The 16846-nt window shown below is 40.9% G+C and overlaps 1 protein-coding gene across 1 annotated transcript in view; it reads right to left on the bottom strand.

The window, feature by feature from the left end:
• The window catches only part of GAB2 (GRB2 associated binding protein 2), a 181322-nt gene that overhangs the window by 162765 nt on the left and 1711 nt on the right, over positions 1–16846 (bottom strand). The window lies entirely within an intron of this gene.

The raw sequence follows: 16846 nt of genomic DNA on the forward strand, positions 1-16846 counted from the left end.
AGGGAGCTGTGGAGCTTCCGAAATACCAAGACTCCGTTCTCCCAGACGTAACATGGGGCGGGCTTCAGGCTACTCAAGGTCACCGCTCAGCTCTGTGCTAATATATGGTATGAGAGCCAAGGCTTGGCTGTAGCAGCAGGAAGAGGCCAAAAGGTGAGCTTGGGGCAGCACTGCTCACTCCCTAAAGCCCGCGTATTGCATGCGGGGCTTTCAGAAGCTACTAAGAGACTGCTGGAGCAGCAGGGGTCTGTGGTTGAAGCAAAGAATTCTCTGTAGACGGGAACTCTGAGACAACACATCACAGCCTCCATGGCGGGTTTCTGCACATCACACCCCAAGGACAAAACAGAATTAGTTACAACTCAGCAAACAACTCCAGGATATATTCCAAACCAGACAATGAAGCCGAGGACAGCACACAGATATCAGTGTAGATATCCACACGGATCCTCTTCTAACTCACACAGAGACATGGGATGCTTTCTCATTAAGCAGTCACTAATAGGTGTTATGCATCAACTGTTTGCCAGACACTGTTCCAGGCTGATAAGGATTTGGAGATAAATGATGCAAAGTCCCTGCCTTGATGAAACAAGATCTTGGGTGGAGGAAGGGAAGTGGGCAGAACTCTGAACAACTAAGCATTAACTCAAAGAGTTCTTCCTAGGAGGAAGCTGAATTCTGAAAAGACTCGAGGGAGACTGTTTATCCTAAAAAATTACGATATGATGATGACAGACTTAAAAATGCCCAAAAAGTCTTTGATGTTCTATCCAGCGGGAGGTTGTAAGTCTATTTACCTTCCTTGAATCTAAGTGGGCTTGTGACTCCTTTGACCACGGGAGTGTGACAGAAGGAGCACTGTGTAACTTCTAAGGCTGGGCCATTAAAAAGGGCCATGAAGTTTCCAATTTGGCCCCTGAGACATTCACTTTTGGAGCCCCTGAGACACTAGGTCAGAAGTCTGGTCACTTGGAAGCTGCATGGAGAGGCCACTTACAGGTGCTCCAGACAGCAGCCCCAGCTGGGCACAGTCTCCGCATCATCCCAGCCCTGGTGACATTTATGTGTGAAGACATGCTCAGATGACTCCAGTTCCTAACAGCCAAGGCACCTTCACCATCCAATCTTCCCGGCTGGGGCCCCAGACATTGGGGAAGAGAGACAAGTTCCTGCCATGCCCTGTCTGAATTCATAACCCACACAATCTATGAGCAAAACAAAATGGTTATTTTATGCCACTAAGTTTTGGGCATGCTTTATCACGTCCAAAGATTTATCATGAAGCAAAAGTAACTGGAATAACAGATGGGAACTGATAGAGAAGAAGAAGATCAGTTAAAAAAAAAAAAAAAAAAAGCTGTATTTTCTCTGACTGTCTAAGCCTGGTTTGAGATAAACTTTTATCTCATCACAGGAGACAATAAATTGTAACACTACTGTTAAGAATATCTATTTTATCGGGGCACCTGGGTGCTTCAGTCGGTTAAGTGTCTGACTCTTGATTTTGGCTCAGGTCATGATCTTAGAGTCATTAGATTGAGCCCCGAGTTGGGCTCCAGGCTCAGTGTGCAGTCTGCTTGAGATTCTCCCTCTCCCTCTGCCCCTCCCCCCGCTTTGTGTGCTCTCTCTCTCAAAATAAATAAAATCTTAAAAAAAAAAAAAAAGAATACCTATCTTATCTACAGCAGCTATAATCTGGGCCATCCAAAAAGAATCTGGTAAGACACCATTCTCTTGTCTATATTTTCAATATGGGGCTAACATTCCCATGATGCCATTCAGAGCCATCTGTGAACTCAATTTTGCCTCCTTCCCTTGGCACATGACATATGATAGGTATTCAGTAACTCTGTGGAATGACTGATTGGGTCTGAGGAGTCAGGGGAGGGAGAAGAAATTCCAGACAAAGCAAAGAGCTCGTGGTGAGTAAAGGTGATGAAGGCGGGGTCCTGGGGAGACTGAAGTGGGCCACTTGAACCTCATTCTTAATTCTTATCCCATCCAAACAGTTTCCCTCAACATTCATGTGCTCCTCTCTTTAATTAAGTTGTTCTCATTACTTGAAATGTTCTTTTCCCAGCTGCTTGATGAACTCCTACTCATTCTTCAAAACCCTACCTCAATTGTCATTTGCCCTGAACCATCCTGGTACCGCTCCACTCCAAGTGGAATCAATCACTGTACTCCACTCTCCTGCAACACTTTACCTCTGGCATAGGAGAATACTCTCCATTATATTTAATAAGTTTAGAGGTCTATTTTCCTTGATAAACTGTGAGTTACCAGATAGCAAGGATGATTCCTACTCATTGCCTTATCTCCTGCGTGAGTGCGTATGTGCCAAACCCTAGGTCAAAAAAGAAAAAAAATCGCTGCCTTTAAGGAGGGCACATAATTAAGGAGAGAGAGATCTCAAAACACAGTCACATAGCAATGTCATAAAAGCTGTACAGAGGTATAACGAGATCATGTGGGAAGACAGTCTCCCTCAGAAGGAAATCAGGAAGTGGCACGAGGAAGGAGACATCTGAGGTAGGCCTTGAAACCAAATTAAGATCAGAAGGCTGCATGGGGGGGAAACCTGTGGAATCAGAGCTAAGAAGGTCTAAGAAGGGAACCACTAAATAAGAGGAACGTCTGGTTAGGTCTGGTCAGTCTTTCCCTGCCTACTGCTGGAGATTCCCTGCTCAGGTTATTCCAAGTTCCCTGTTTACCTTACCCCAAACCACTCAGTCTTCCTTCCCAATTACGTCAACTATTTATATCAGAAAGTACCTATCATTTGAAGAAGCAACTCATTAAAAAATGAGTCAATAATATGTGAAAATGTATTCAAATCAGCAGCAAAGAAATCAAAATTAAAACAAGGAACTACTTTGTTACCTGTCAAATTGTCAAGTATTTTCAAAAATTATACTATCTGTATCAGAGAAGAATCAGGGAACTACATCCCTTCTGAGAGGCAATTTGGTGTGATGTATCAGAAACCTTATAAATAACTGTACTCTTTTTTTTTTAAAGATTTTATTTATTTTGGGATGCCTGGGTAGCTCAGTCGGTTAAGCGTCTGCCTTTGGCTCAGGTCATGATCCCAGGGTCCTGGGATCGAGTCCCGCATCGGGCTCCCTGCTCAGCAGGAGCCTGCTTCTCCCTCTGCCTGCCTCTCCCCCTGCTTGTGTTCTGTCTCTCTGACAAATAAATAAATAAAATCTTTAAAAAAAAAAAAAGATTTTATTTATTTGAGAGAGTGAGTGAGAGAGAGAGAGAGAACACAAGCAGGGGGAGGGGCAGAGGGAGAAGTAGGCTCCTGCTGAGCAGGGAGCCCGATGCGGGGCTCGATCCCAGGACCCTGGGACCATGACCTGAGCCGAAGGCAGACGCTTAATGGACTAACCCACCCAGATGCTCCATGACTGTACTCTTTGAATTAGAAATTCCATTTATAGGAACTGTCCTAAGAGTATAAGTCTTTGCTATAAAGATTATCACAGCATTATTTAAAATAGCAAAAAATAGTAAACTACCTAAATGTTGAAGAGAAGAGTCAAATAAATTTGGCACTGCAGAGTGTTAACAGTTACCATTTATAGAGTGCTTACCATGGCCTGGCATTAGCACATTTAATACCACAGCAATCTATAAGGCAGTTATAGAAGTGAATGCTGAGTGAGACTTTTCCAGTGGTAAATAGAACCCACAGCTAAGATCAGAGAGGGGGTAAGTTTCTCACAAGGTAAAGAGAGCAGTCAATAACTAGGGCCGGGCTAATTCAAGAATTTATTAAGAAGCTATAGTATGAGATCCTCTAATGCAACCATCACCTGTGCCTCCGCACTGCCTTTCTCCCTCCCCGCTACGCAAAGGAAGAGCAGAGATGAGGAGCGGAAACCACGGATCCCATGCCCTAGTGGGTACTGCTGTATTTTGGGTGGTGGTCTCCCTACCCCTATGGAGGGTTTTCTAAGAGAATCTGTTACAGAGATTAGAGGTGACAAAAAAAATTTAAAAAGGCTTGGGACAAGAATTTTTTAAAAATTATAATGCCTAGGGGCACCTGGGTGGCTCAGTCGTTAAGCGTCTGCCTTCGGCTCAGGTCATGATCCCAGGGTGCTGGGATCGAGCCCCGCATTGGGCTCCCTGCTGGCAGGAAGCCTGCTTCTCCTTCTCCCACTCCACCGCTTATGTTCCTGCTCTCGCTCTCTCTCTAATAAATAAATAAAATCGTAAAAAAAAAAAAAAAAGAACTCACAAGTGTAGGGAGCACACACACAGGCAGTGCTGGTCAGGCAACAGTAAATGCCATCAAGGAGGACCCAACAGTGGCCATTTAAGAGACACTTATCCCTGTCCCTCTCCCTCTTGCTGTCCCTACACATGCCTAGAAGAGGCAGAGCAGAAGTATCCCAGACAGACTACCTGTCCCCCAACCCTACACTCTCCAAAATGAGGAACAGAGAACAGGAGTTATACAAATAAACCAAATGTACCTTCTTCCACTTCGTATCACTGGAACCACAAGTCTGGTCAGTAATAGGAGGAGGAAAAGCTTTCGATCAGGTATACTGAAGTTTTAAAATGGTGGCCTATCAATAACCCAGAGTGACTAGAAGGCTGTGGACTTGGACTCTGCCAAAGGTATCACAGGATCCATCCTGTAGAGGAGATTTTGACAAAGCACAGTTTGGAGTTTTGATTGGACAAAGATAAAAGCATTCATGTTTACAGCCCTATGAATTAAAATTATTCAATTAACTGGCTGAACTTACCATTATCTCCACTTCACAAATTGGGGAATCAAAGCTCTGAAATGAAGAAATGTGCTCAGGATCACAAAGCATGTGGGAGGCTGTTTGGCTTCTAACCCAGGACTGACCGCAGATCCCACGCCTTTTATAGTACACCTGGATTTTTTAATATAGGGCTCAAAGCCATATTCCCAGGTATCTGCAAATGCATTTCAAACATTTTTCAATACTGAGTTTTCACCTTAAGGGTGATCTTAAAATACATAGTCTAGATCATCTGAATGATCATCTTATGAGTGAATGCTGCTTCTTGATTACCAGCATTTGCATTTATAATTTTAGTATTAAGTTCTTTAATTTTCATACACTAATGACTAATGAGAAAAGACAGAGGTGACAGCATATAAATAATGTGGTCATACCAATTAAAAGCCAAATGGCTTGCTAAACCAAGGTTTCACGGTAGTTCAAACACAGAAATGTGGTGGGAAAGAAGAATGGGGCACAGAACAGACAGGCTCCATAGGAGTAAGGGCCATATTCACATTTCAAGAAGCAATTTAGTTTCAGCAAAATATATACTGTTGTTTATGCAAATTATATTGCTTCTGAAGATTTACATTTAATTTGTTAATCTGTTTTGGTTTTGTAATTGTAGAACAGTTCTAAGTATATATTTACATCTCATAGTGTTTGTTTATAGACATTTTGGTAACATAATAAAGATAATTTAATTCAACATCAAAAACCTGTAAAAATGTTTAAAGTATCTTTATATTACACATACTTGAGAAGCTCTGTGTTATGTTATTCTGCTTAAGCAGCCACTAAAAGCCATGTCTTAGAAGACTATTTTCTAACACAGGGAAATATTTTCAATATATTAAAGCATACAAAAGGTGATACACTCTTATTCTTTATAAAAAGCACATATAGAAAAAAAAGAGACTGGCAAACACACTAAAATGTTAACATTGTTTATGCCACGGGAGCTGTATTACAGATGCTCCTTATTCATATTGTTGCTTTTTTTAATCTTCTGTTTCCAATAACTTTATTATAAGGGTGACATTTAAGTATTACAAAAAATTAAATTTTTACTAGCTTATCCCATGGAAGTTCCCAAAACCTGTTGCTAAAAAAAAAAAAATTGCGTTTTCAATCCAGTTCTAGCCCAAGCTCTTTTTTCTCCAAAGAAAACGTAACCAATCCTAAAGTAATATTTATTCAAAACTTAAAAATATATAAAGTACTAGCCAACCAATAACTTACTGTGCTTTAGATACCAGGGCTACAAAGGTGAACAAAGGCTGTGGTGTACTCTAGAAGCTAAACCAACAGTCACTGTACTACGGCATAATAACGCAAGAGCCAGGAGAAGGGGGTTCTGGAACTCATTCTGATGCGGAGGGCAGGATCAAAGGCAGCCGCAAGGTGACACATGGAATGAGTCCTAAGAATGTATCAGGAAATCAGTGTAGAAATGTGAAACTGCAGATTACCCAGCAAGTGAAATGCAAACATGGGTCATGTGAAACAACTCACTGACCACGCTAGACCAACCTCTCCTGGGAGCCTGCAGCACGGGTCCTTGGCATGTGTACGGCCTGCCATGAGAATTCAAGCATGTTCCCCAGCAAGACTATAAACTCGAAGGGGAATACCATGTACTTCGTAGACTCTTATTATTTGTTAATAAGAGTGTCTTCAGAAAGACTTCTATAGGGCATTAAACTCAACACACTATAGCCTCTGCTGACATCCAAAAAAAGTATATATACACCTAGCCTATACCCATTTTTTCCTCTGGAAAACTCGTACCAAAAGATCAAAGCAACAGATTCATTCCTATAATCCTCACAAGGAAATCAGCCTACTATATATAAAACTTAGCACGTTCCCTTGCTTTTGCAAGCCAGCAGAGCTCCAACCAGAACATTCTTCCAAGGCAGGCAAAGGAAAGACACAGTGATAGCCTGTCCAAGAACATCTTCCAAGCGAGCGGCAGTGATACTGTATGATACTTAAATGCCGCGGCTCATCAGCTGGGGTGAAATTCTCAGAAATTCTACGTATACCGCAGAAGCGGTCTGTACAGTCTGTCCTAGTGAACAACCGGAAGTAACATGTATGTCGAACCAAAGGACACGTGTACGTAAGGTGTGGTACGTTCACTTATGTGCTATTTTTAAGACTTACGTACATGTTCACGGTCTGCTTTAAAATACTCCAGGAAAGGAAAAGTAAAAGGGATAAAACAAATGTGATAAAATCTTGATAGTATTTGAAACTGTGGGAATTGGTGTTCATTAGACCATTTTCTCTACTTCTGTGTATGATTGAAGTTTTTCATAATTAAAAACTGGAAGAAATACTAAGCAGAAGTGAAAATATTCACAGTGGTGAATTGTGAAAAAAAAAAGCAGAGTATAAAGTGATAGTTCACAGTGCTTATAACCATGTAAAATTATATGTATGACCAACCCAACAGCAATAAGAGCCCTTTAATGCCCACGTGGGTTTCTAGATAACACTTTTACTCAAAGAAAAGGATTCTTTGAGCAAATGGCTAATCCTAGGTCTGGATCAGGAAATGTACAAGACAAACCTGAAATATCTTGCCATACCAGATAACAAAGAAGCTATCAAATACTAGTAAGGTCATGTTGAAAGGACTCAGAAGACTATAAAGATATTCTAGCCACTGGCTAAAGATATTACAACATGAGCATCGATAAGAAAACAACTAGGGGCGCCTGGCTGGCTCAGCTGGTGAAGCGTGCAACTCTTGATCTTGGGGTAGTGAATTTGGGCCCCATGTTGGGTGTAGAGATTATTTAAAAATAAAATCTTTAAAAAAATAAAAAAAAGAACAACTAGAAAAGATTCAAACACATCAAATGTATTTAAATATGTAATCTCATAATGACACTAAAAAATGCCCTAATTAATTACTTTGAAGGATCCTAAGGGACCCACTCACTATTTTCACAATTAGCAGACAAACAGTAAGAAGCAAGTATGAAGCTGGGGGTGCAGGTGAGGAGGTTGTTAAGAATAAGTGACAACCACTTTGCCTTCCTTGTAGCTGGTACTGGACAAGTGGCTCCAAGCCTGCACCAAGCTCTAAGTGAGATACTTATCCTATCATGTAAAGTGCTCATCATCTAGCAAAGGGAGACAGATACAAGCCTGATGTGCGAATGTCAAACTAGAGGTGGAAAAACACGATGGAAACAAGCCAAGAAGAGGGCTCACTTTGAAGGGGCCTAGAGGGTAGAGAGACATCTGGGCTTAAAGGGTTACCACTTACTGGGAAGTTTTTGGAACATTTCTGAACATGGGCTTCAGAATCTCACACATTGATCTTTACATCCCCTAGCACACACAAGTTTCCCAGGGACTGGCCAAAGTTATAGCTTCCGACAAACCCCCATACAGTTTTATCCCCTTTCTCTGAGATCAGGAGACCCTTGAGATGTCCCTTTCAGGAAGAACTTAACTTCCTAGAACTTGATGTCATATCTAGCTTGGGAATTCCACTTATATTTTGATACTATAAAATTCAGGTCTGGCCCAAATTTGAAAAGGATGTGAAACACTCATGCTCATGTTCAGAGTTCCTATGAGAGGGTTAACAATTATAAATCGACATCAGCCCCTCCTGCCACATCCCCTAATATTAAATACCTACTCTGGGCTAGACACTGCACTGAGATTTTTTTTCACTTGTTATCCTAGTAAATTCTTCAACTCTGTGAAGAAATATTACACCAGTTTTATAGACAAGGAAATAGGTTCAGAGAATCAAGTCATTTGCTCAGCGACCCAAATGCCTTTGAAATACTAAGACAGAGATCTTCTGAAGACAAACAATGTCAACATGCCAGTGCCATTTCACACTGAAGGAGGGGCTGAGAGGCAGAGACTCAACTGAGTTAGAGCGATGCTCTCTATTAATAAATGTTCTATCATCTAAGGCCTTTCATGGACTATCCCCCACAGCTCTCCACTTACTTTTCAAACCTCTTTTTGATTTCTACTATAGACTCCAATGTGGATGGAATTTCACTGCCCCATGTCTCCCATCTCATGTGCACTGCCCGTTTCCCACTTCCATTGCTATGTTCCTTCCCCGGCCCCAATTCATATCCCCGCCTCCTACTCCAGGAAGCCCTTCCATCTTTTTCCATGCCCACAGCTCTTGCCTTCATGAACATGCTACCTGGACCATATATCTCTATGTAAAGGCATTGATCTGTTTTATTTTTTTAACGATTTTATTTATCTATTTGACAGAGAGAGACAGCGAGAGAAGGAACACAAGCAGGGGGAGTGGGAGAGGGAGAAGCAGGCTTCCCGCTGAGCAGGGAGCCCGAAGCGGGGCTCTATCCCAGGACCCCGGGATCATGACCTGAGCCGAAGGCAGACGCTTAACTGACTGAGCCACCCAGGTGCCCTGATCTGTTTTACATGTATACATCTGGTCTCCCTGGCCTGCTAGTTCCTTGAAGCCAAGGTTGAATACTGATTTATTCCTTTGGGAAGACAAAGGACACAAAACATACTCTATAAATGCTTGTCAACATTACTTGGATGCAGGCAATAGCCTGCTCAGGAACTTTTATTTCTCAGCATTTCCTATAAGCTTGAGGTTACCATATTCCACTATTCCCTTCTAGCTAGAGAAAGGCCAGTGAGAAATAGAAAGCAACATCAAAGTTGTTTCATTAAGCAAAGCAGCAGGCGTGCATTCCTGCTTTGCACAATCTTACTGCCTCTGGTCCTCAGATATCCCTGAGAGAGCATTCCATACTCATTCAAGGCTATGGAGATTCTATCCTGTCTTTTTCTCTGGGGTCAGAAGTATTAGCTGGGCCACGTACCAACCCTTAGCAAATGAGGAGTTGTGTTCTTGGTAAATTGTGGTAAAATGCACACATAACATTTATCTTAACCATTTGTAAGTGTACATTTCACTGGCATTAAGTATTCACATTTTTTTTTTAAAGATTTTTTATTTATTTGACAGAGAGAGACACAGCGAGAGAGGGAACACAAGCAGGGGGGGTGGGGGGAGGGAGAAGCAGGCTTCCCGCGGAGCAGGGAGCCCGATGCGGGGCTTTGTCTCAGGACCCCAGGATCATGACTGGAGCTGAAGGCAGACGCTTAACGACTGAGCCACCCAGACACCCCAAGTATTCACATTATTGTGCTCTCATCACCACCATCCATCCCCACAACTCTTTCCGTCTTGCAAAAGTGAAACTCTGCACTCATTAAACAAGAGCTTCCCATTCTCCTCACCCTGCAACCAGCATTCTACCTTCCGTCTCTATGAATCTGACTCCTCTAGGTGCTTCACGTAAGTGGAATCACATAGCTTTTGTCCTTTCATGAATGGTTTCTTTTACTTAGCATAATGTCACTAAGATTCATCATGTTGTAGCATGTCCACATGTCAGAACTTCCTTCCTTTTTAGAGCTGAATAATAGTCCATTGGATACATTTCTGTAAAATGCATTTATTCACCTGTTGACAGACATGTGGTTGATTCCAAATGAGGAATTTTGATCCAATGCTAGTGATAAGCAGCTCAGCAACTGGCCCTGGGTTAGAGCAGTCCCTTTGATGTTATAAACACTATCAAGGAATCAATCCAGTGATTAGGACCACAGAACAGAAAGCAGCTAAAGGAATGCCCACCTGGTTATCTGTCCCAGGAATTTGGACCAGATATAAGATTTAAATACTCCAATAAAGCCCTGTGTAATAATAATAATAAAGCCCTGGCTTCTTAGGATGGTTTAGAAACAAACCTTAAATTTGCTTGTTCCTGAAGACCTCCTTCTCCCTTGTTTTTTTTTTTTTCCGCTTTGGTTTATTAAGATCTAACTGACACATAACGTTGTGTTAAGTTTAAGGTGTGTAACAATAGCTTGAGACACTTACATACTGCAACAGGATTACCACCACAGCATTCGCGAACACCTCTATCACATCACATAATTACCTTTTCTCTTTTCCGATGGGAACATTTAAGATCTACTTAGTAATTTTCGAGTGTACAGTCTGGTGCACCTTAACTGCAATCACAATGCTGTGCATTAGATCTTCAGAACTTAATTCATGTTTTAATTGGAAGTTTGTACCCTTCGACTAACATCTCCTCACTTCCCCCATGCTCCAACTTCCAGGAACCACCATTCTACTATTTCTGAGTTCAACTTGTTTATTTACTATTTATTTAAAGTTTTATGTATTTAAGTAATCTCTACACTCAGTGTGGGGCTCAGACCCATGACCCCAAGATCAAGAATCACATGCTCCTCCAACTGAGCCAGCCAGGCACTCCTATGAGCTCAGCTTTTTTAGATTCCACATATAAGTGAGATCATATAGTATTTCTCTTTCTCTGACTTATTTCACTTAGCATAAGGCCTTCAAGGTCCATCCATGTTGTTTCAAATGGCAGGATTTCCTTCCTTCTCATGGATGAAGAATATTCAGAAAACACCAAGCACGGTACACACACACACACACACACACAGTGACACACCCTTTCTTCATCCATTTATCCACTGAAGGAGGCTTAGGTTGTTTCCATATCTTGGCTATTGTGAATAATGCTGCAATGAACATGGAGTGCAGATGTCTCTTCAACATCCTGTTTTCATTTCCTTTGGATATATACCCAGAAGTGGCATTGCTGGATCATATGATAGTTCTATTTTTAATTTTCTGAGGAAGTTCCCTACTGTTTTCTTTTTAATTACAGCCATTCTAACAGGTGTAAGGTGATATCTCATTGTGGTTTTGATTTGCATTTCCCTGATGATTAATGATGTTGAGCACCCTTTCACATACCTGTTGGCCATTTATCTCTTTCTTGTTCTTACCAACCCACATGTTCTTTTTTTTTTTTTAAGATTTTATTTATTTATTTGTTAGAGAGAGAGGCAGGCAGAGGGAGAAGCAGGCTCCCCGCTGAGCAAGGAGCCCAATGAGGGACTCGATCCCAGGACCCTGGGATCATGACCTGAGCCGAAGGCAGATGCTTAACCGACTGAGCCACCCAGGCATCCCCCGCACGTTCTTTTCAGAGCCCACTATCTTCATCATCCTGGAGATGGTCCAGCAATACCAAACTCTTTTTAGTGCCCCTGCATATACTCTGCAGTTCCTTGCCCCAGGCCTCCACGGTCAGTAGTCTCACTAGCTGGAAGACCTTCTTCTCTTGGCTTACTTCTAGTTACGGTGACCTCTCCAGCAAGACTTTTTTTCTTCTTCTTCTTTGTAGTCCCAGAACCTGAGTGCTTGGCATATAATGGCTGCTTGATAAATTATTAAAGTAACATATTTGTTACATTTACATTCTGTGTTGAAAAGACAAGTTTAAAGAAAAATTCAAGACCAAGGGGATTATAATTTTTATTTATACTTTAATATTGTTCAAATTTTCTAATGATGAGCTGACTTTTCAAATTTACCTTTAAAAAAAAAAAAACCAAGATTAACCTGATCAGGAATAAAGTGGAGAAATCAGTCTACCAGGTTTTAAGACTTATCATATAGCTGTAGTTATCAAGACTATGTGGTAGTTAGTGGCAGTAGGACAGAAACAAAGAACAACGGAGAACAGAAAATCGAGCCATGCAAATATGCCTGACCGACTTATGACAAAGGCTCAAAAGCAGTTCAATAAAGGAAGCATGGCCTTGCCAACAAATGGTGCTGGAGCAATTGGGCATCCAATGACAAAAATCAACAACAACAACAAAATCTCAACCCAAGTTTCACATCTTATACAAAAATGAACTCAAAACAGATGATGGACTTAAAACTAAAAAATGTTTAGGGAAAAAAGGGAGAAAATCTCTGCAACCTATAGCTTAGCAAAGAGTTCTTAGACTTGACCAAAAAATGTACAGCTCATAAAAGGAAAAAATTGTTAAACTGGACCTCATCCAAAATAAAAACTTTTGCTCTGTAAAAGACCCTGCTAAATGAATGAAAAGACAAGATACAGACTGGGAGAAAATATTTGCAAGCCACATTATTTGACAAGGACTAGGATCTTGGGCATATAAAGAACTCTCAAAACTCAACAGTAAAAAAACAAACAATCCAGGGGTGCCTGGCTGGCTCAGTCAGAGGACCATGCAACTCTTGATCTCGGAGTTGTGAGTTCAAGCCCCACATGGGGTGTAGAGGTTACTTAAATAAAAACTTAAAAAAAAAACCCTTAATAAAAAAAACCCAAACAATTCATAAAGAAAATGGACAAAAGACTTACAGAGACGTTTGACCAAAGAAGACATACAGATGGCAAATAATCATGAGAAAAGATGTTCAACATCATTAACCATAGGGAAATGGAAATTAAAACCAATAAGTAAGGGGCGCCTGGGTGGCTCAGTTGGTTAAGCATCAGACTCTTGATTTCAGCTCAGGTCATGATCTCGGGGTCGTGGGATCAAGCCCTGCATCGGGCTCCCCGCTCAGTGGGGAGTCTGCTTGTTTCCCTCTCCCCCTGCCCCTCTTCCTATCTCTCTCTCAAATAAATAAATAAATCCTAAAAAAAATAAAAATAAAAAAATAAAACCAATAAGTGAACAGTTTAACAAATGAATCATGGTACATGTATACCATGGAATACTACTCAGCAATAAAAAAGAATGAACTAGTGATACATACAACAAGTTGGATGAATCTCCAGAGAATTATACTGAATGAAAAAAGCCAATCCCAAAAAGTTAGAAACTGTATGAACCCATTTATGTAACACTCCTGAAATAACAAAATATAAAAATGGAGGAGAGATCAGTGGTTGTCACGGGTTAAGGATAGAGTGAGAGTGGGATAGTAGTGGGTGTAACTATAAAAGGGCAAAATGAAGGATCGTGTGGTGATAGAAATGTCCTGTATCTTGACTCCACCATTATCAATATCCTGATGGTGATATTGCACTCTAGTTTTGCAGAGAGTTACCATTAGGAGAAAGTGGGTCAAGAGTACACATACCTCTCTTCACTAGTTTTACAAATAGGTGTGCATCTATGATTACCTCAGAGTAGAAGTTTAATAATAATTTTTTTTAAAAAATTAGGCTTTGGGACAAAAATCAGGTGACATTGGACAAGTCACATCTTTTCTCCTAGGGCTAAAAAGACTAAATTAAGAGACCAAATGTCTAAGCACAGTGCCTGGCACAGAGTAAGTCCTCAACAGATGACTATTAAAACGACAACTTAAGAGTCATGGCAGTGGAGGGGCGCCTGGGTGGCTCAGTAGTTAAGCGTCTGCCTTCGGGTCAGGTCATGGTCCCAGGGTTCCCTGCTCAGCGGGAAGCCTGCTTCTCCCTCTCCCACTCCCCTTGCTTGTGTTCCCTCTCTCACTGTGTCTCTCTCTGTCAAATAAATAAATAAATAAAATCTTAAAAAAAAAAAAAGAGTCATGGGAGTGGGGATGGAGAAGCGTAGAGAAAAAGATATTAAGATGATAGCACTAGTGGGTCTGGTAAAAGAGGAGATGTGGGGTAGTGGATGACAAGGAGTCAAGGTTGATTCCCAAGTTTCACATTTGAGCAAATGGGTAGTCAGTGGCACCATTTACTGAGCAGAGGAATACATGAGAGTTTTGGGTGTGGTGAGTGTGTGATGTCTGGGAGACATTCGAGTAGAGATGTCCAGTTAACAACTCTGGGACGGAAATTTAACCTGATAATAACCAGCATGCAATGATAATTGAAGCCAGGAGAATGGAAGAGATGTCTGAGGAGGAGAAAAGAGCCTAGACCATAACCCCTGTGATGATAAATGAACTTCCAACTTTAAGGACTGGGTAAAGAGGGTCATTTTAGCAAAAGAGACTTAGAGTGGCCAAGAAAGGGAGAAAAGTCAGGCATTTATCATATTAACTAAGCAGTGAAGAAATTAAAATGAGTAGTGAAAAAACAGACCTCTGAATTTAATGACCTGGGTGTCCCTGCGCCTTTCAGAGAACAGCTTTAGTGAAATGACAAAGTAGGTTTCAGACTGGAGCCAAATGACAAGAAGGCAGGAGAAATGGAGACAGTATCAACAACCACGAATAAGAAAAGGAGAAAGCATAGTGAGAAGGAAGGGATGTGATACTGAGGGAGGATTTTGTTAAAGGGAAGTATGTTTACATGTTAATGGGAAGGGATAGCAGAGGGGAAGACACAGAAGATTCATGATTGAAAGGGTAATAATGATCTGAATAGACAGGATGAGATATGATCCAAAGCACAGGTAGCAGGATTGCTCAGTTAGAAAGGGCACCTCATCAGGGCACCTGGGCATCAGCTCAGGTCATCATCTCCATTATCTCAGCACTGCCTTTCCCCAAAGAAGGGGCACCTCACCTACTCTAAGTAGAGGGAAAAAGTAAAGGAACCATGCAGATATAGGTAAATTTGGAAATATGGTTGTAGTATGTGCACACTGCTACTCTCAGTTTCAATGTTCTTTGTGGAAAAGGCAAGGTCATCTGCTAAGACTGATGGGATGGCTTAATTTTTATTCCCAGCATCTAATCCAGTGTCTGAGACACAAATACTTAATAAATAAGTTTACTTAATAAAATAAAAATAAACAGTTTCCTCACTTCAGTTGTTCATTAGAACCAATACACAATTTTCTCCAAATTAGCCACTAGAGGACAGTGTTGCTACCAGTCTTTTCCCCTAAATCTATTAACCCAGTGAAATTAATAGAAAATTAGAGCAGTGTAGGTCATAAAATGTTTTTCCTTGAGAAAATGTGTCTTCAGCCTTCAGTGTGTACATGCACACACACACACTCATATACAGGCATACTACAGCATGATGAGAGGGATGTTCCTTCTGCCAGCCTCCCACTACCAAGGTATCATGATGGCCCAGAGGCAATACTCACCATTTTCCAGAGGCCACTTTTTGTAATTCCCCCAATGTGCACAGCAATACTGAATAGATCTCTACATTTTCATATGATTAATAAATTAGAAAAGACTGTTGAAAAATAAATCCCTAAATCTAATCCGTGGTAACATTTGCCATAGCTTCTTTCAAGTTGTTTTTCTTCCTATTTATTACCCCCTCCTCAAATTAGAGAGAAGTTTTTAAAATTAATTATAAGTAGTTACAATCTATTTCATTACCTTCTTTTCTCTTTATCTCAGATGCTTGATACACCACACACCTATGATATACATCAGAATAAGCAGCTATTTTGGGGGGTGTGTTTAGCAACGGAGCTGGGAATTACTTGTCTCCTAGATTGTTTCTAACGAACAGAGGGAACTGGCAAAGTTCTAACTTAAAACAAGGTGCAAAAATTCTCAACACGCAAAAAGAAAGTAAGATGTAAAGGCAGACTCTAACCCTATGAGTTTGGGGTTAGACAGATCAGCTCAGTTTTAACTAAGGGAACTGAGCTCCCACAGTAGAGGAGACTTCTAGTCATATCACTGGAACACATCACCCCCAAGCCTAAGAAAAGCTGTTACTAGCTTGATCAGAAGTCTATGGGTGGGAGCTCTAAAGATGATGGGAAAGAGGCTGAGGTCATCATACGACTGTAAGGTGTCCAGTACTTCAGATGGGTGAAAAAGGTGCTTGACTCCAAAGCCCCCTAACTTGTTTTTTTGTTTGTTTTTGTTTGGCGGGGGGGGGGGGGGGGGAGGGTTAGCTAAGGTTGCTTGAGAACAAAAATACCAAAGAAATGGGTCATAAAAAGTCTAGGTGATAGACTTGAAGTAGTCATCAGTCGAACACAGACAAGGTATCAAATTGTTTGCAAACTGTATCAAAAACAAAGTTTCAAGGTTCTTTAGGGTAGTGTTCTAACTTGAAAATTTTCACTGGATACTCTATTCCACCAGCTGGTAATGTTACTACACTTTTACTAATAGTTTCAGAAATTCTTTGGGGCCAAAGATTTTTTCTTTTGTTTTGTTTTTATATTTATAAAAACATAAATAGCAAATTACTCATCCTTAACCTAATATAAAAATTCACCTTTCCTAATGAGCTGATACAACTCTGAAAAGGGGAAAAGTCTCTTTCTTAGTAATTATACTGCTTTGGCTACCT

Source organism: Halichoerus grypus, chromosome 11 (genome assembly GCF_964656455.1).
Source record: "Halichoerus grypus chromosome 11, mHalGry1.hap1.1, whole genome shotgun sequence".
Lineage (NCBI taxonomy): Eukaryota > Metazoa > Chordata > Mammalia > Carnivora > Phocidae > Halichoerus > Halichoerus grypus.